At 45.3% G+C, this 21,061-nt stretch overlaps 1 long non-coding RNA gene across 1 annotated transcript in view; it reads right to left on the bottom strand.

The window, feature by feature from the left end:
- Nucleotides 1-20,834: 20,834 nt before the first annotated feature.
- Nucleotides 20,835-21,061, bottom strand: part of LOC128474158 (uncharacterized) — a 67,362-nt gene continuing 67,135 nt past the window's right edge. Inside the window, exon 4 of the long non-coding RNA XR_008346319.1 lies at nt 20,835-20,862. This is a non-coding gene — a long non-coding RNA (uncharacterized LOC128474158). The remainder of the gene's footprint in view (nt 20,863-21,061) is intronic.

The raw sequence follows: 21,061 nt of genomic DNA, 5'->3' as shown, positions 1-21,061 counted from the left end.
TGTGCGGTCTTACATCCCAGGATGTGTGTATTTGCCACAACTTTCAATCTGAAAAACATACATAAAATAAAATTGTATAATGGGTAATGTCTATGCATGCATAGGTCAAAGGTACTTAAAAGCTTGACTAATTCTGTGTGCAAATATTTTGACACACTTAAGAAAGAACACAATAAAAAAAACATTCCAAAGGCCGCTGTAACACCACAAAAAAATTCCAGGGACGCTTTGTCACTGGATAATCGCAATCAAGGATATTACCCGATTATTTTTTTACTACTATGTATAGCAGGTCCACCAGAAAGGCAGAGGCCGCATTAATTTCTCAAAATTAAGAAAAATTGAAAAAATAATTTGTTACGCAAATAACGCTCTGTCAAGATTTTCGCTCTTTCCCATGAATGATTAAATCCCCCCCCAAAAAAAAAAATTAATCAAAAATTTGACATATTTAAAGAATTACATTTGGGAAGGGTTTGGGTTCTAAACAGTACTAATGAGGAATTTGGTTTCAAAGGTGTTAGAGAAGGTGGAACCGCTGTCTTCTTCACAGATGGTCCAAACCACCTGTATAACTGGAACCCTGGTGGACCTGGACTTCCCTGGTCGCCACCGCAGCCGTCGTCATATTCATCTTCCTCGCAGTCTAAGCTGGGTCTACAAGTGGGTGGCCAATCTGATTCTCAGAATAAAGATTGCTCCTCTAGGACCAGTAGGCCCCTCTAGGACCAGTAGGCCAAAGAGCCATACCACCAGTAATGACACACACCAGTCAGGATGCAAAACACACTTTTTGGGGGGAAAACATTGGGTGTTTAAGGACAAGACCACAGTGTTAACGCTAAGTAAACACATAGGACACAAATTAGCATACTTACTAGCACGTAATGAACATCTCTAATTAGCTGCTCCGTTCGTTTGCCATACCTCTCTTTCTTTTAGTTTAGTAAAAATGAGAGTGAAATTGAGGCAGGACTGGCTTATTTGCAGGCAGCATACTGTAGAATATTTTATGTTCTGATAAGGTATGTAAATATTTTGAAAAATCCCAAAAATGTATACTGTACGTTTCTAAGGTGCTTTGCATTCAATACATTTTTTTAACCCCATATTTGCATCTCTGCTGAACGGTTAGTTTGATCGTGAATTAGAATATACCCTTCAGCACCAGAAATGTTTTACGTCGTTTATAATCCTCGTAGCCCACAATATATGGAATGTGTAGAAAATGATCAAAATAATTTAGGCTACTAATAAACTAAAGCGATCCTGAAGAACAAGGTCAGCAAACATTCCGGCAGTATTTTGGTTTATGCGCTTATTATATTTTGTTTATATATTTTAAGTGTTTTACATATAAAAAAAGAATATAGAAGATGAAAATACATCAAACACCAACAAACATGGAAAACGGATTCTGGCTGAATGTATTTTGAAATACATTTTAATGAACTGTATGTTCGAAGCATGTTGGCTGCTTCACTAACACGTGTTCGAAGTGTGTGCGCAAAGCACAAAAACGTTTTACCCATCTGAGTGCCAGGAGCCAGGATACCCCCCCACACACACACACACACACACCACCACCACCACCACCCAGGAGGCTTGGCCAGTTTTGCAGTTTTGTTATAGTTATACTAATGTGACAACCTTGTAACCAGCTTACTCTTTACCCAGGGAAAACTAGGTTAAGTGGTTCACAAACGCCTAGCTGAAGTCACACAGTGTATGACTTCACTATAATGGCACAAATGCAAAAACAATGGTTGGTAAAGCAGCCAACTGGCAGCCCAACAAGTGTGGGGCAGATGGTAAATCACTTTAAAAAAGGCTTAGCTGGGACACAGTGGTTAAAGACAGCAGGGATAAAAGAAGAGGACAGACGGCTTTAAAGCAAGAAGTACATTGAGCGGATGATGCCGACTCTAGAAGATTTTGGGGATATATATAGCAGTACCAGTTATATAGTAGATACGGCGGGTAATGCTACTAGCGGCTTTCAAACCAGACAGGGGGACTAAAACATCTGGCTCTTAAAGAACAAGGGCTGCCTATAAAGACAGAGTCTGATTGTAACAGTTGATTGACAAGCAGTCTTGTCACCATACCAAGTGGAATGTTCCTGCTGATGGTATTGACAAATTGGTTGCTATGTTGGTAAGACTACTAATCAAATTCCGAACCAAAATCCATAATAAAATTTTCCTCAAATGTATCTCAACATTTGCCCAACTAAGAACCTAAAGGAGTGCAGGATCCCTGTAGCAGGACTCGGTACTAATAGTGTTTTATATCATCAGAATAAGGTTTTGTATCATAGCTCATTGGCAGATATGTTCATTGCCCCAACAGCCTTTTTCATTCTCCCCTGAGTCACTAAAGGGCATACATTCAGGTTTCGAAACTCAAATTGTAAGTGTTATGCTGGCCGGTCACCCCTTACCTAATTGGAAGCCCCTAGTTGGTTACTAGGTCCCCCCTTCCCATATTCAAATTCGTTAGTCCCGTTAAAGGAACCCTCACCCTCAAGCTCAACTCTCCTTTGGCCAGAGACAGTCGTGGGCGATTCAATTTGTGTTCTGTGTGTGTTTAACCAGAGTCCTTAAAACCCCAATGTTTTCCCCCAATAAAATATGTATGTTTCTTTGCATCCCGTTTGGTTTGTCATTTCATTACCGGTGGTAGTTTCCCCTGCAGAGCATTCTTTACTCCTAGAACTGGAGCGTCTACCCACTTACACTATAGCAGCAGCAAACAGCTAGGGACCGCTCAGACGAACCGGTTCCTGCTACAGTCCCCAACCAAGTGAGTCCATAACCAACATTTCCTACCACGCACAATTAGTATCTGATGCTAGCAAAATCTGCTAAATCCAAGACGCCGCCTGCGTCTCATACTGCCTATTTTAAACAATAAAAAGGCTTGATCACCAAGCCAGACAGTGACCAACAAACCTCTACGAAGGAATGGACTTTGTTAACATTGCCACAAAGAATCAGCTCAGTGTGGTGTGTGAGCAGGGAAAGCCACCCAAATGTATCACACGACAACAACAGCCGCCTGCAGGTCTACACAAACTGAAATTCATTGGAACAAGACAAGATAACATTTGTCAGAGCTAACCTACATTAATTTATACAGCTCAAGAAGAAACAAATAAACCCATGGGAATTCCCTTTAAGCTGAAGGCTGAGCAAGACAACTACACATGAAATAGACAAAGCTAACATTACATGCCTAAAACTGCATCTTTATTGCGGCTATGCAAATAATGACTGCAATAAATTCAGTGATGCATTTCTAGGAAGATCATGAAGATTCATTACCAACGAAGGGACGTGATAAATCAGTAACTTATGGTCCATGAAGCCTGGAGTTCCATGTAGGTTATGAGTTAATGCGTAATGCACATCTTACTTCAATTATACCCAAAGCATTTCACAATTGTGTTACGGGTTCTGCGCACATCTGGTGAAGAATAAGAAGCTGGACCATATTTTTTATGTTCATTTTTAACAATGCAATTTATGGTGGTCTTTGTGTGGCTCTTTAGTGTTATTTAGAAATGTTATTTCGTATTCTATCATCATTTATTCAGATGGTAGACTAATGCATTATTGACTGGATTAGGTAACCTCTCGGGTTTGGAGTATAAAACTACACAAAATTACCGTAATAGCCTTTATTTCGATGCTTTGCATGTCCAGCCTTAGTCTTACTCAGCCAATAAAGGGTATCAACTTGACCAATTCTCACCAGCACCAAAGAGCATGAGACTCAGGACATAACATATTGGGGATGAATGTGGTGCGTTTACATGTAACCTGTGAGCCAAACATACGTTTTCAACAAAACATTATTCGTAAATTGAATCAACAAAATATGAATCAGCTTTGGTTACACATAAATCACACTCATTCCTTTCTAGATAAGCAATTCCCGCAATAATGAAACCGTCAGCGTGTTTTGGGTGCAATACAAAATTAAATCTACACAAAAGGTATAAAAACCTATCTATGGTGCATACAAGTTAATGAATTGAGTTAAACCAGAACAAACTCGCATTTCTAATATCTTGATGAGCCACAACTCCTATCATCACCTCTTACTGCTGGAGTAGAACACCATTACTGTAACCACCAGCTGAAGGTCTCCACCACCACGGTCGTCTGTTCAATTAACATTTACACCATGGCGGGCCACAGAAACAAAGCAAATAGATTGCAAGCTGCGGCTGAACAGAAGTTGACCAACACAAATACAGGATCAAAATTATTACTGCTGATTCGGCAGCCAAAAAAAACCCTTAGCTATTGCTACATTTGCCAACAACCTCCGCGCTAAATGGTCGTAGGATGTGGACGCTGTGTTGACAAATTTGTTTTCAACACTAATCCAAACAAAAAGCACATTGTGAGACTGTAACCTGTACGTTACCTTGGCATGCCTCCCAGCCTCGACCGCGCCAACCTCCCTTTAATCTCATGTTAGATTGCGATCAAGACCAGCGATCGTATGAGAATGCCGTAGAGATCAAGAAAGAAAAGGGAACGGTTCCTTTCTTTTGGGAAGTTGCTAAAAGTCCTGCCACAGCCTCCTCCTACACCTCCTCCTTTTTCCTCTTGGCGTCAGCTCCTCAATCACAGAGGCACATTCCAGGCTGGGGAGAATGTACAGTCTGATCAGAAAACCCCCATGTGCCTCTCTCATGCGGCCTGACCAACAACCCCAGCTGATTAATATTACATCCCATCTACATTGGAAGCCTGGGGGCCGGGCCCTCTTCACCTAATGGATCGGTTTGTCTGTTCTAGTTCCATCATGCGCTTTGAATGTATGGACTGTAAGAAGACCTCTATATAAACAATAATAATATCAAAGAACGAAGACGCGAAGCTTCCTCGAGAAATGTGGTTTAGAACCTTAAAAAAATTTAAGACGCATCTAGAACCAAAGAACCCATTATCGTTTATTTCTATAGAGCCCACAAATTCCGTAGCACAAATTCCGTAGCACATCCACGGCGTGGGACAGAACTAGAACGGACACAAAAAGGCAGAAATGCCCCCGTTTGCATTATACGTTTCCCGTTAACCGGTATATTAAATGGGAAATTATACCGGACTGCGATATATTCAGGTATTGGGCAGATCAGCGACATTTACAGCCGTACGGCGATGCTGTGTACTCTGCCGGCTGTACTATGAACATCACCGTCGCTACACAACACCTGCAAGAAAACCCATTTTATTACACTCAGAAAACTTTTAGAGCAGCCATGACAACAATAAAAGCAAACTAAAAAAAAACTACCTGAAGCAGCTGCTGCAGAACCTCATTGGGAACAATGTGTCAATCAAAAGCCTATTGCTTTAAAAAAAAAATCCATATGGGGAGGTTCTGCAGCAGCTGGGGCCTATTGTTTTGTCCAGAGGCCGAGCGGCTAGTAGCCAGCGCCAAATTCCCACTATATCCTATTAACAACAAAATGCACTTTAGACGCACTTGGCGGGCCGGGCTGTCACTGCACCTGGAGGGAAGGTTAGTGTTACGTGTCATAAGCCAGCCCCGCTGGGGTACACTCGTTATATATACATATATATTGCGCACACACACGTGACGGAGAACTTTAAACTCGCCTTGGAATGCACTTTACCGGTTAGGGGGGTTCGGATCCCACTTGGTACAGTCTGGGGTGTTGTTGGGGACCGCTCCCCAAGTTTCTTCTTTAGCTTCTCCCCCTTTCCCTACCCAACTGGTCACAACCGATAGAATGCAGCGGGACGGACTTGGACGTCCACCGCATTGTTTGCATTCCATTGCGGTCACGTGCTAGAGGCTGCCTGCGTCATCCTATTGGAAGCCGAGGGTTGGAGGAGCATTAAAGAGGCGGGGCTTCAGAAGCTCGCTGGATTTTCCCTCTCTTCGGCCTCTCCGCTATTTAACCCGTTCCTTGCTGTAGATTTATTTGGGGCATAATATTTATATATAGAGGTTGCAGTTGCTCCGTCATTATCTGTTACATTATCTGTTACATTATCTGTTACATTATTTGTTACATTATTTGTTACATTATTTGCACTCATTACAAAAACGTTTTCAAATTCTCTGCTGACTTCCCGACTTATCAAAGGGCCATAGAGGGACACCTTTGTTTTAGGGGTGTAGTAAGAGGTGTGGCTAGGGGTGGGCTTTAGAGATACTTTTTATGCGATTTGATGACCAAGAAATAACTGTGTAACATTATAGAGTTAAGCGTTTATAATGTTACATTGTATTGTGATGTAAGGAAGTTTTACTTCACTAGGAGAGTGGTAGATAAGTGGATCTGTCCTACCGCAGAAGTGGAATTTAAGCATCCATGGAATAGGTATATGATATGATTATCCTGAAGATAAGATAAGATAAGATCAAGGACTGACTAAGGACTGAGTCTCAGGAAAGATGGGCAGACTAGATAGCCGAATGGTTTTCTCTCTTATATCTCCCAAGACTAAAATCCCTCTGTCCCCTTTTCCTCCCCTGAAGTCCCTCTCTTCTGCTAGCTCAGGCCATTTGGTGAATATAAGAAAGTTTCAGTGCCCCACGTCACCCAAAGGACACAATAATTGTGCATAAAATGTGTTTAGACATGAAATTGTGAAAATTTGATGCATTCTTCTTCCAAATACCCTACTCTGCTATCAGAAGGTCACAGAGTCACAATAATAATACAGTAATTCATTATTAAATGAAATTTATTGATAAATATTACTTTGCCAAATAAATTGATAAAAACAATTAAATAACTGGAGAAAAATCTATTTAATATTCATTAAAGAAAACTCATAAATGGCATCACAAAGAAAGCAGCCTGGAATGGAGCTCACTGAGCCTGTCGCTTCTGTATCGTTCACAGTTGCCCGCGTCACATGACAATGTGTGACCCCCGCGTCACAACGTGCACTCCGCTAGACCTCTGAAGGTGTGCTGTGGAATCTGCACCAACACGTTAGCAGCAGGTCCTTTAAGTCTTTGTAAGTTGCGAGGTTCGGCCTCCATGAACTCATTACTGTGTTCTTTAAACCATTGCTGAATCATTTTTGGTTTGTGGCAGGGTGAATTATCCTGCTGAAAGAGGCCAATGCCATAAGGGTATACCGTGTCCACGATAGGGTGTACATGGTCTGCAACATAGGTAGGTGGTACGTGTCAAAGTAACATCCACAGGAATAACAGGAGCCACGGTTTCCCAGCAGAACATTGCTCAAAGCATCACACTGCCTCTAAAGCATGGCGCCATGTGTTCTCCAGGTAAGCAACACACACACGCCCAGCCATCCCCTTGATGAAAAGGAAAATGTGATTCATCAGACCAGCCACCTTCTTCCATCACTTCCTGGTCCAGTTATGTTCACGTGCCCATTGTAGGCCCTTTCGGCAGTGGACAGGGGATCCACCCTGACTGGTCTGCAGCTACGCAGCCCCATATGCAACAACCTGTGATGCACAGTGTGATCTGACACCTTTCTATCAGAACCAGCATTAACTGGTAGCTGATCATGGGCCAGCCTTTGCCACCCACATGCATCAGTGAGCCTCTGCCACTCATGACCCTGTCGCTGATAATGACCACTGCAGACCACAAACACCCCACAAGAGCTGCAGTTTTTGAGATGCTCTGACCCAGTCATCTAGTCATCAAAATTTGGCCTTTGTCAAAGTCACTCATGTTTACTTGCTGCCTAATATATCCCACCCACTGACAGGTGCCATGATAACAAGATTATATATAACACTATACACACACACACTGACTCTAGAACTATGCATATACATACATACACGGACATTAGTGCAATACATACACATACATACCTACTTCAGCACTAAACATATACACACTTTCTGGACTCCCAGAAATGGGAATGGGAAGGAAAAGGTGATGGGTCCCAGAGGAAAACTGATGCTCTCTTATCTTGGGAGGTGCAGAATTTGCATACATTGGAACTCTCAGAGTCTTTTCTCAATCTCAGGGTTTTAGAATGAGGGGCTGATTCTCAGGGTCACACAGTGTGGTATGGAGTCTTTCTGATTCTATACTGCTGTCATTAAGACTGTCAGATAGTGCTTTTGCCATGGCTGATAGCCCTTCTTAAATGCAGGAGACTAGATTAAGTGTATCTTCAAATAATGATAAATAAAGCATTCTATGAGGATCGATTAACACATCAGTGCATAGAATCTTAATGATGGGCAATTAAATGGTTACTATTTCAGGAGTCTCAAGGTCACCTCATTTAGAAAGATATGGTAAGAGAATTTGGCCTATCTAATGGGCTGACTAGGTGGGCCGAAGCTCTTGTTGTCCCCTTAAGGACAATGGGCGGTCCCTAAACCCATTGAAAACAATGCATTTTGAGCCCGTACATATATGGGCTTTGTCATTAAGGGGTTAAAATCCCCTGTGTTTTTGTATGAGGGTCTAGGATTTGTGGGGCAAGATGCTAGATTTTGGAGCTATTAGTATTATTATTATTAACTTTTGTGCCAGGCCAATGTCTTAACCATGAAAAGTACAGTGCATCTCAGCCAGCTGTCTATTGTTACTTGAGAACTCTCCGGATTTCACCCAGAGAGTCGGGATGAAGCACCACTTCTCCAGGTCACTACAGGGAATCTCCGGGTCACTGAAGTGGCATTGCGGCATGCCCAACTCACCTCCACTTCCCATCCAACCATTATATATGTCCCGCACATCAGCAGGACCACCCCCTAATGTCAGCAGGTCCTCCTACCCGCATCCCACAAGCTCTGGGCAGTGAGAGCCAAAAAGTTCCCAGGTATGATTGCCACCTCTGACCAGCATTAATCTAAACAGTTTAACCCTTATCCTATACTGTATGAATAGTATATTAAATAAATATTACTTTTAAATATTAAAGTTGTTGGTAACTGTTTGCTCCCAAAGACAGAACCTGTTAGATCTTACTGGTTTACAGTTAACTGGGGGAAGGCATTTAGTCCGCACAATGCTGCTCAGCACAGTACTTCCTGAAGGAGAAGCTGTTGCAGGTTTGAGCAGAAGTGAAGAGTGTGAAAGGAAAGTTCTTTATTAAGGTCTGCTGAAAAACAGCGATGCAATTTCAAGTATTTGAAAAATGTTCTTTTACATATGGGCATGTATTTTTGCCTTTAACGTACAGTAATAAAACTACAGAGTCGTTCCAAGTAGTGTCATTCCTTGCTGATCATGTTTCTCAACAGTAGTGTAGGTTGCAGTTGACATAGAACATTAAATGGACATTAAAGATTACCAACAAGTAGCCATAAACACATAAACACATGTTTCTTTTTACTAGTATCAGTTTCAAATATTTTTTTTCTCTTTTTCTTTATTCTGCTGTTTAATTCTTAAACTGTCATCATGTTTTTCATTAGGCAAAAGGGGCAGCTGCCCAAGGTCCACTGGTCTCTATATTGATACATATTGATATTACTACTACTTCCTACAGACCCAGACTTTGGATGATGATAGAGGTCCTGGCCGTTTAAGGTGAGCAGCAGCCAAATGACATGGCCAAATGGCCAAAAGTACGGCCGCATGCTACGTTTTCATACTCATGCAGCGTGAGGATTGGCATATCGCTTGTCCTCTGTAGCCTTAATCAATACAGAGTTCCAAACTGCCTCTAGAGGCAACATCAGCACATGCAATGTGTTTTGGGAGTTTCATAAAATGGGTTTCCATAGTCAAGCAGGTGGACACAAGCCAAAAATCACCATGCCCGATGCCAATGTCGGTTCCCTAAACTAATGAATTATGCTTCACTATCTGGAACTCCGATTGACGAATCTGGGTTTGGTTGATACCAGGAGAAAGCTACTTACCAGAATGCATTGTGCATACTGTAAAGTTTGATGGACGAGGGTTAATGCTCTGGGCTGTATTTCAGGGTTTGGGTCCCTTAGTTCCATTGAACGGTTTGTGCTTTTCCTGCTCCAGCATGACTGTACCCCCGGGCACAAATCAAGGTCCATGAATGAATTGGACGAGAGTTGCCCCCAGCCTCCACACTTCTGTAAAGATTTTCCACAAGATATTTGAGCGTGACTGTGGGAATTTGTGCCCATTCAGCCAAAAGACCATTTGTGGAGTCAGGCACTGATGTTGGATGAGAAGGCCTGGCTTGCAATCTCTGTTCCAGTTCATCCCAAAGGTGGTCGATGGGGTTGAGGTCAGGGCTCTGGGTGGGCCAGTCAAGTTCTTCAACACCAAACTCATCCAACCTTGCTTTGTGCTGGGGCACAGTCATTCTGGAATATAAAATGGTCTTCCCCAAACAGTTGGAAGCATAGCATTATCTAAAATGTCCCCTTCAGCATACCAAGACATGTTGGGCAATGCTATGATTCCAACTTTGTGGGAACAGCCCAACATCAGTGCCTGGCCTCACAAATGCTCTACTGGATGAATGGGCAGAAAATTGGCTTCTCCCACGGTATACACATAAAGTCTGTTTCTGTTACATTTATATATTTCACAGTAAACACAACCACATACATTTATTGGGCAACTTAACTGTAAAATGCTGCATTTTGGGAACCAGACTGCCTCTTTGACTCCCAGTTGTAAAGTGCAGATCATAGAAGTATTATACTGGGATTTTTTACACACAGCCTTCCTGACTCCATCTGGGAGGGGGGGTTACTGTGCAATGGCAATTTTATACACGCTTCCATGGCTTTCCATTTTCCATGAAAGGGTTACTAGAGTCTAGGTAAAAAGCACACATTGATATAATACTGTACAATGTGACACAATCTTGTGGGAAAATTGTGAAATACTATTGCTCCAGTGTAATTATGCCTGGTTGATAATCCATTAGAACATACTTAAAGACGTATTGCAAAATGATTGTGTCACAGGCCACTGAGATCAAGGGTAAAAATTGCATAAATATAATCACCTGTCTTTGCATTCCTCAAGATGTTATGAATGAAACATGACAGGGAGTGGGCACCGTGTCACAATTATTTTATCATTCTCGTAATAGAGGCATTCTTTGAGGTTGATAACTTTTTCCTTCTGTTTTTGGATGACATTTGTATGGATATGAAATGTAAGGGAACAACAGTAAGAGGTCATAACCTGGGTGGGCAAATTTTGGCTGCCCAGCTGCTATGAATTGCAAATGGATAAATGGCTGCCCTGATTGGGGACCCTCATGAGCCAACAACAGCTGGATGACCAAAGGATGTGTCTCCTTAAATAAATCCCATCTGGGGCCTTGTATTCTTTTTCTTTTCAGGAGAAGGAAGAAGAATCAGGGGTGTCTTCCACAGTATATGGGGCCACATATGGGCTTTGATAAGTAAATAACCTACTCTATGTCGCTTCTTGGAATCTTGACCTTTCTCACTAAGAACACACACTTAGGTATTGAATTGTATTGCCAGTAGCACCCTGTGAGTGTCTAAGGCAATGAGGAGCCAGGGTCGGGGCATCAATCCCTCTTCTAATGCTTCTCCTTCATGGAGTGATTCTACATGCTGGGTTCTCATGTCACTGCTTGAGGTTCTGAGCAGGCAAGCTGCATTAAGACGGCCTGAGGCTTTGCAAGGTAAATTGCATGTATGTGTTTATGTGTGTCTGTCTGTGTATGTTAGTGTGTGTCTATGTATGTGTTTGTGTCTGGATATGTTAGTGTGTGTGAGGGGGGGGGGGGTAAGTCAATGTGTGAACATGTGTCCTTGGGTATCTTTATGTGTCTGGGTATGTTTGTGTTTATGAAAGTATTTCAGTGTGTAAATATGTGTCTTTGGGTATGTTAGCGAAAGTGTGTGTTAGTGTTTGTGTCATGCCCCTCTCACCCTTACCTGCTCTCCTCAGTTGTCACTGCAGGTCTCCTAAAGTTTCTACAAACCCCAGGGGGGACTTCCAGGTGTTGCCCAAACATCAACATAATGCAGTACACCTGTGGAGGGGAGGTAACACCTGTAATCCCCATCAACTATCCACCAATAAAGGCCACATACAGAACTAATGAACCAGGTGCTATGGATTCACCCCTGCCGCCTGCTAACCAATCCAGTAAGGAACTTGAGGAGTAAATACCTGCAGCACTATAAAAGCCCCTCCAACTATGAACACTTTACTCCAGTGTTCCAGAACTTTGGTTCCTGTATGTCTGTGGACTTCAGCTTCCTGTTCTCCTCTCCTCTCCTCTGCTCGCTCTGCTACAGACCCTCTATTGGATTCTCCGTTACTTGACCTTTGGCTTCCCTATTGGACTACCCTGTTTGCCTGTTACCTGACCCTTGCCTGGACTACCATTTACTCTGATCGCCGCCTGCCCATGACCTATTGAACTGTTTACTGACACCGCTCTGCTCTTACACTCCCAGCCCAATCCTGACAGTATGTCTGGGTATTTTACTGTGTAAACATGTGTGTTTGGGTATGTTAGTGTCTGGGTATGTTAATGAAAGCGCCCCTTTCTCTCTCTTTCGCTTTAAAAAAAAAAAAAAAAGGGCTTGGGGCGACAAAGTGCCGCCCCTTCAAAAGTGCCGCCTGGAGAGGTTGCCCCACTCGGCTCCATTGTCGGGCCGGCCCTGTATGGGGGTATTTTAATGTGTGAAAGTGTGTCTTTGTGTATGTTAACGTGTGTGTCTGGGTATGCGGCCCACACACACGTACATTTCTGATGAAGTGGCCCACTGCAGAAACAACTTGGACACCCGTGTTCTAGTACAGTAAAACAATGCATGTAGTAACACTGCCCTATGGGGTTATATATAAAAAGGAATTCTGGTGCAAAATCTAAAAATAATATTTTTACCATATAAACCAGTGGAATGGTCTGAGTATAATTTTTCTAATGCTTATTATGTGTTAAGACCACTTTTATACTGTGTATAACCTCCTACGACAGGTAGAAGACAGGCAGTGGCAAATGGTAGGTGTTGATTATCTTGACAATCCCCTGAGTTCTCAAACAAGATTCTATTATTATTAAACTCAAGTTACATTCATCATCATTAATCTTTCTGTCACGATGGCCAAAGCTGTGCACTGATCACAGGATGATAATTATCCTTGGGACTCAGGGTCAGACCTTAGAGGTTCCTTGGCATGTATATCATTATCCCACCAGCTAACGGAAGCAATGCCAGTCTTTCTTGGATTAAGATGGGAAACCCAGAGAAACATAGAATCTGACGACAAAAAATAACTGTTTGGTCAATACAAACTGCCCATATTATCTTTTTTTTAGTGTAGATCTTGACTCTCCCCAGCTGGTCAAGACTGAAGGACCATGAGCTGGTGTTAAGGCAGTTTAAGCTTCCTCCTTGACATCCATTTTTGGTTCTTTATGTACATCCTGATGAACACTTTTCAGGACCCTAAGATCCAGCTCAGCTTGTGTGTTCTCTCGTCTTCACTATTGCATAATCACTGAAAAAATAAATGTGACAAAAATAAATGTGACGATTTGTATTGTAATACACCTTTACCTTATCTTGGTCTCCGTTACACAAAGATCAGTGGACCTCGTAAAGTGAAAACATTACAGGCTAATACAATGAGGGTATTTGAACATGTATGGGATTGGGACAGGCATAAAGCTATCCTGAATCTCAGACAAGGACTGATTAAGGGGTTTTATCTGCCATCAAATTATGTACAAGCAAACTCCAAATAGCGCAGATGCTAATATTAAAAACATGTACATTGGGGCGTGTCCTGGTGCTCGAGGGAAATGGACGCACATTGACTGAGCTCCTGCTCTCCCTCGGCAACGATAGCTTTTACAGCCACTACCAGTAGCCCTACCCGATCGTTTTTGCTGCCCCGTTGTCGGGCATCGTGATGTCCACCCGTAGGGGTGGAAAACCGGGGGCCTCCTCTGAGCTCCCTGACTTTTTTAAGAAGAAGGACGCTGCGCGGGGTGATGGCCTAGAAGGCGCGGATGCAGCAGGCCTGAGTACACGCAGCGACATCGCGGACCTCAAGGCCTGCGTGTTGTCGGTGAAGCAGGAGCTACAAGCCGATCTTAAAGCTGGCCTGTCGGCTATTTCCGCGGATCTCACTGCTCTAGCCTCCAGGACCGTCCACCTTGAAGCAGCGGTTGATCACCTTACCTCGGCTCAACAGGAACGAGATGACGCCATTGCTCGCTTGGAGGCCACGTGCGCTGATCTTCAGGATGCCGTTGAGGATATGGATAATCGCTCCCGGCGCTCTAACCTACGGGTGAGGGGGGTTCCGGAGACCCTGACGGACATTCGTTCCTACATCCACCGCTACCTACAGCAACTTCTGCCAGACGTGCCGGACGAGGAGCTGCGCCTCGAGCGGATCCACAGAGCTCTGCGTCCTAAACCGGGACATGGCGAGCCTCCCAGGGATATCGTCCTCAAATGCCACTATTTTACAACGAAAGAGGCAGTTCTTCGCGCGACCCGGAATGTTTCCCCGGAGCTGGATGGCATTGCCCCGGTGTGGTATGCGGACGTTGCCCCTTCAACTCTTCGAAAGCGCCGGGCCTTGAAGCCGCTCACAGATTTCCTGCGGGAGCGTGGGGTCTCCTATCGATGGGGCTTTCCTTTCAGGCTCCTGGTTCAGAAAGGCAGTCTCCTTCTCCAACTACGGGAGCTTGCCGACGCTGGGCCGTTCCTGCGCCGCCTGGGACTCCGACCGCCTGCAAACCTTGACCGACCACCTCCTGAGACGGCAGCTTCTCCTCGACCGGAGGGACGCTCCCCACGGGCCTTGCAGCGGCATCACTCACCACCTCGCCCGGCTGATAGCCCTGAAGCGCCCTTGGGACTGGCTTAGCCTCTGCTGACCCCTGCGGCTCTCTCACCGCGTCCTTTGGGGACCTGTTGGCCTTCCTTCAGGATCGTCCATGCTCTCCTGGTGGAGGATGACCAAGTGCTCGATTCGCGTTTATTTGAGTTTCTTTTGCTTTCTTTATCGTTCCGGTCGGTTATTATTTTCGTGGGACTTATGTCGGACTACGCGTTTTTGTTTTGTTTTTCGGTTTCTTTTACTTCGCCGTCGCCGTTATGCATTTATTTGTGTTGGTGCCCCTCGTCGGTGTGGGGGTTGCCCGTTTTGCCTATTATGCCTCCACTGTATGCCTATGTGCGTGTTGTGTACTGGCTTCCATGCTGTCGTACCGCCTATTTCTATATGTCGCACGGCCCCGTATGTGCATATTTCCGTAGCTCCATACTTCTGATGCGTGGTGTCCTGCATATTTACACTTATTTTTTTTTTTTTTATTTTTTTTTTTTTTTTTGTTTTTATTGTTATTTATTTATTTATTTTCTTATTATTTTGCCTACTATTATTCTTGCATTGGGTGATGTGTGGCCGATGGTGCCACGAGACTGTTCACCGCCTCTAGCTGCTACCAACGTGGCGCTCTGTACCTCTCTGCACGTCTACATATGTGCATGGGTGCGTGGCTCTGCACTGTTGGCTCCGTGCCTGGGGGGTCCTGTATATGTACGCATACGTTTCACTTCACGTTTTTTTTTTTTTTTTTTTTTTTTTTTTATTATTATTTTGACTATTATCATTATCGCATTGGGTACTGTGTGGCCGCTGTGCCTAGAGACTGTACATTGCGTCTAGCTGCTACCAACGCTATGTGATTTACTCGGCGCTCTTTATCTGTTTGCATGTCTGCCAGTCTGCATAAGTGTGTGGCTCCGCACTGCTGGCTCCATGCCTGTGGGGTCCTGTCTATGTCTGCACACGTTTTTTTTTTTTTTTTTTTTTGTTATTATATTGGGCGCTTCTCAGTGCTTGCGCTGTGACCGCAGGATGTCCGTCACCTGTAGCGGCCCCCTGCGCGCTGGGCCGCGCCGACTCCGTGCACACTTTCCACACACTCATGCATGTTCCTTTTTTTTTTTTTTTTTTTTTTTTTTCATATATCTATCTATCACGCACTTGCGGTATGACCGCAGGATGTACATCGTCTATAGCGACTACCTGCACTTTGGGCCTCACCGCCTCTCTTCGCACTTCCCACACACTCATGCATATTCATTTTTTTTTTTTTTGTTATTATATTGGGCGCTTCTCAGTGCTTGCGCTGTGCCTGCAGGCTGTACGTCGCCTGTAGCGGCCCCCTGCACACTGTGCCGCGCCGACTCCGTACACACTTCCCACGCACTCATGCATGTTCCTTTTTTTTTTTTTTTTTTTTTTTTTTTCATATATCTATCTATCACGCACTTGCGGTATGACCGCAGAATGTACATCGTCTATGGCGACTACCTGCACTTTGTGCCTCACCGCCTCTCTACGCACTTCCCACACACTCAAGCATATTCATTTTTTTTTTTTTTTTTTTTTAGTATATATATAAATATATTAGGCACTTGCGGTATGACTACAGCATGTACGTCATCTCTAGCGGCTATCTGCACGCTGTGCCTCGCCGATTCCGTTCACACTTCCCACACACTCATGCCTATTCATTTTTTTTATTTATTTATTTTTTTTTTTTTTTTCTTTTTCCTCTCATCTGCACTCACTTCACCTCTCCTCCGCACATGTCTTCGTGACTGTTTGTCTGGTCCTGTTACGGGAGGGTTGTAGCCGTGGTCCATCGTAGGGGTTGTCGCTCCTTATTGCCCTGATCGGGTTTGTTCTGTTGCTCCATTTTACTGGTGCTGTGTTCCGTTTTTTGATTGTTGCCGGGGGGAGTGTCGTTTCCTCCTCCTCCTGGTTCCCCTGTGTTACTCTTGAAATAGACACATTTGGGTTGAGTCTATTCCGTTTGCCTTGTATTGTTCTCTTCCTGGTGGTCTGTCCCACTGGTGTTCTCTCTTCTGTTTTCTTCTCTTTTTTCTTTCTTTCTTCTTCCTTTTCTCCTTGTGTTTTTTTTTTTTTTTTTTTTTTTTGTCTTTCCCCCTCTTCTCTCTTCTCCTCTGAGCCCAGCTTTCTGACCAATGGCTTCCTTACATCGTCCCGGGCTGAAGATAGTTTCCCATAATGTGAAAGGGTTGCTCGCCCCGCAAAAGCGGCGTATGGCGGTGAGGCACTATGTCCGCTCCCAAGCTGACATTGTTCTACTCCAGGAGACCCACTTCCGGCAGCGTTGTCTCCCTAAGTTTTGGGATCCGCGATTTCCTGTACATTTTCATTCTGCAGCTCCAGATAAGCATAATGGTGTATCCATTCTCATACATAAGAGACTTCCTTTTCGTGTCCTCCACAAGTTCTCTGATCAGGAGGGAAGATACCTACGTTTGGATGGATTGCTTAACGATCAGCCGCTCACGATTGTCAACGTGTATGCTCCTAGCCCTCCGACATCTGCGTTTTTCGATCAGCTTGCTCAGTTGCTTCTCACGACTCCACCGGGTGGTCTTGTTATTGGCGGGGATTTTAATTCAGTTCTGGACCCCTATATGGATCGGACTCTTTCGACTGCCCGGACGTGTCCGACCTCTATTTTTAAACCCTTGCAGCGCTTTGTCAAGTCGAGTGGACTCTTTGATGCATGGCGGCTCCTCCATCCTACTGATCGGGACTATTCCTTTTTCTCTCACCCCCACAGAATGTATTCTAGGCTGGACTATTTTTTCCTCAATCAATGCCTCCTCCCGTCGCTTCTTGGATCTAAGATACACGAGATCTCCTGGTCCGATCACGCCATGGTTGAGATTTCCCTGGTCGGCCTTCTCCCGCCGAACTTGCGACCGTTCTGGCGACTCAACGATTCCCTGCTTCTCGACCCTGCTGTTCGTGAGACCATCACCCAATCCCTTACTACCTACTTTGAGGAGAACCTGACTCCGGATGTTACCCTCGGCACTACCTGGGATGCCCACAAGGCTGTTCTCCGGGGCCAATTCCTGGCTCTGAACTCAGCCAAGAGGAAGCAACATCTTTCTCAGATGGAGGACCTTGGGGCCACCCTTTCCAGACTTCAAGCGGAGCACAAGCGTTCCGGGGACGCTCGTCTTCTGCGGGAGATAGTTTCCACCAGGGGCCAGCTTAACCTCTTGCTTTCATCTGACACTACCAGGGCGCTTCTCCGCACTAAACAGCGGTTTTTTGAGAAGGCGAATAAACCAGACACTATGTTGGCAAGGAGGCTCCAGAACCTCATACGCTCCCGGACTATACGTCATATAAAGACTACATCGGGCAGCCTGACCTCTGACCCTGGAGTGATTGCGGATCGGTTTGCGGAGTACTACTCTCACCTATACGACGGCAAGGAGGCGGCCCCTGAGGTTTCGCTTTCGTCTGGCCTGCAACAGTTTCTCTCTGAGTGTAAGTTGCCTTCGCTTGCTCCTTCGGCCCTAGCTAACCTGAATGCCCTTATTACGGTGGATGAGGTCTCTGCTGCCCTTAAGTGTTTTAAGAATTCGAAGGCTCCGGGTCCCGATGGCTTTACCGCTAAATATTATAAATCTTTCGCTGCCTGCCTTCTTCCGCATCTGGCCACATTATTTAATACGTTCCTCAAGGGGGAGGCGTGCCCTTCTGTAGACATGCAGAGAGCCAAGATAGTTATGATCCCCAAGGAAGGCAAGGACCCCTCGCTCTGTTCCAGTTATAGACCCATCTCCCTTATTAATATTGATTTGAAGCTTTTTGCCAAGATACTCGCCCTCCGGTTAAACAAGGTCTTGTCCGCTCTGGTCCATCCTGACCAGGTGGGATTTGTCCCGGGGAGGGAGGCCCCGGATAATATTAGGCGCTCTTTGAACCTGGTCCACTCGTGTCGGAGACTCGGGTCACCAATGATGCTCCTGTCTCTGGACGCGGAAAAGGCCTTCGACCGAGTGGACTGGGGGTATTTGTGGTCGGTCTTGCGGGCCTTTGGCTTTTCCGGGGCTTTTTTGCGAGGTGCGCAGGCTTTATATACGCTCCCTTCTGCCGTGGTGGATATTGGCACGTTCCGCTCCCGGTCTTTTGCAATTAAGGGGGGTACCCGCCAGGGCTGTCCCCTCTCGCCATTGTTATTTGCACTGGCCATTGAGCCGTTAGCTCAGGCCATCCGTCTGCACCCGGATATTAAGGGTCTTACTGTGGGTGGTCGGGACTACAAACTTAGCTTGTTTGCAGACGATGTCCTGCTCTCTTTGACGTCCCCCCTCACGTCCCTGCCTAATTTGTATCAATTGCTTGGACGGTTCGGGAAGCTTTCGGGTTACAAAATCAATTCCGATAAATGCGAAGCCCTCAATGTTAGTCTTCCCTCCCCTACGGTTAAGCTCCTCTCCCTTAATTTTGATTTTAAATGGCGGCCTTTCTCCCTGCGGTCTTTGGGCATTAATATCACCCCCTCTCATCACCAGATGTATGCGGCCAACTACCTGCCGCTAATTCAGACCCTAAAGCGCGATCTTGCCACTTGGTCCACCTACGCTTTATCGTTTATGGGGCGGATCTATGCGGTGAAAATGAATTTGTTGCCCAAGTTGTTGTATCTTTTTCGTTCCATCTCCTTGCCGATCCTTCGGAAAGATATTGCGGGCCTTCAGGGGGCTATTGAGAGGTTTGTTTGGCAGGGCCGGAGGAGCAGGCTTGCTAGATCGACCCTATATAGGTCGAAGAAGGCTGGAGGGCTATCCACTCCCCTCCTTTATGAATACTATGTTGCGGCTCAGTTGGCCATGCTTTTGTCCCTCTCGGCGCGCCCCTCCCCTGCGCGCTGGGTTCAGCTGGAGTCTGATCTCTCCTCTGGGGCGAATCTCCGATGGCTTATGTGGCTCCCTACCCTGGATAAAAGCAGGATATCTGACAGCCCTACCCTCCTACATTCGTTCTCTCTCTGGTACCGGGTTCGTCGCAAATATAAGCTCATGGACAATGGTTCTAGATTGCAACCGGTGTTCCAGAATCAAGATTTCCCGGCAGGTCTTCAGATTCGTCCGTTCCAGTGGTGGGTTGATAAGGGTCTGGTTACAGTGGGAGATCTGCTCCTCAACGGTCGGCCCTACTCCTTCCAGCAACTAGTCTCATTGCACGACATGCCTATGTCTGAAACTTTTCGCTACCGCCAGATTTCTCATTTTCTCCTTCAGTTCCTCAAGCGTTTTCCGGATTACGTTGCTACCTTTTATGAACACTTGTGCGCGCGTCCCCATAGAATCGGTGGTGCGATATCACTTCTGTACAACCACGCTTTGGGGGTGAAGTACTCGTCCTCGCCTTCTTTTGAAAGCCAATGGGAGACCGATTTGGATCAAGCTCTCGACTCCTCTGATTGGGGGGAGATTTATGAGAACATTTGGAAAGTCACCGCCTGCACTCTTGTGCAGGAGAACTGCTTTAAGGTGTTGTCTCGCTGGCATCTCACCCCTTCACGCCTGCACCGTATGTTCCCGACGCATTCCCCTCTCTGTTTTCGTGGCTGTGACGAGGCGGGGACCCCGCTGCATATTTGGTGGGCCTGCCCCAAGCTTGTGCCGATATGGGCCCATTTCTTCAGTTTGCTGAGCGATGCTCTTGGGGAATCCCTCCGACCCGAGCCTTGGTCGGCTCTTCTCTGTAGATGCTATCCTTCGGACACTCTGTCTAAACCAGCGCATCGTCTTATATTTCGAGTCTGTACGGCGGTCCGTCTCGCTATTGCCCATGTGTGGAAATCTGGCACTCCTGAGCTGCACGTCGTTGAAGCTAAAATTTGGCATATGCTGAAGATGGAAAAGATCACGGCTTACCTGCATGACAGGTCCCACATTTTCTTTCTCACCTGGGGCCCGTGGATGGAGAAATTTGGGATGTCACCAGCAACGGTTTCGTGGATCTGACCTGTGGCTGCTACCTGTTGTTCGGCTGGCTGAGGCTCTGAGGTTTCTGAGAGTTCTATCTCTTTTTTTTTTTTTTTTTTTTTTCTTCTTCTCTCTTTCCTTCTTTTTTCTCCCCCTCTCCTTTTTCCGGTGCTTATCTTTGGTCTTCTGGCTTTATCTCTTTTCTTTTCTCTGCATTTCTCTCTGGAGATGATTTTCGATACTTACACCTATTCCAGACTCACCGGCGCTGTTATTATGTGCGCTCAATGTGTGCCTTCGTCCTTTGGGCGTTGTGCCATGGGCC

Source organism: Spea bombifrons, chromosome 2 (assembly GCF_027358695.1).
Source record: "Spea bombifrons isolate aSpeBom1 chromosome 2, aSpeBom1.2.pri, whole genome shotgun sequence".
NCBI lineage: Eukaryota > Metazoa > Chordata > Amphibia > Anura > Pelobatidae > Spea > Spea bombifrons.
The sequence above is the reverse complement of the archived record's forward strand: the minus strand, read 5'-3'. Positions and strand labels throughout refer to the sequence as shown.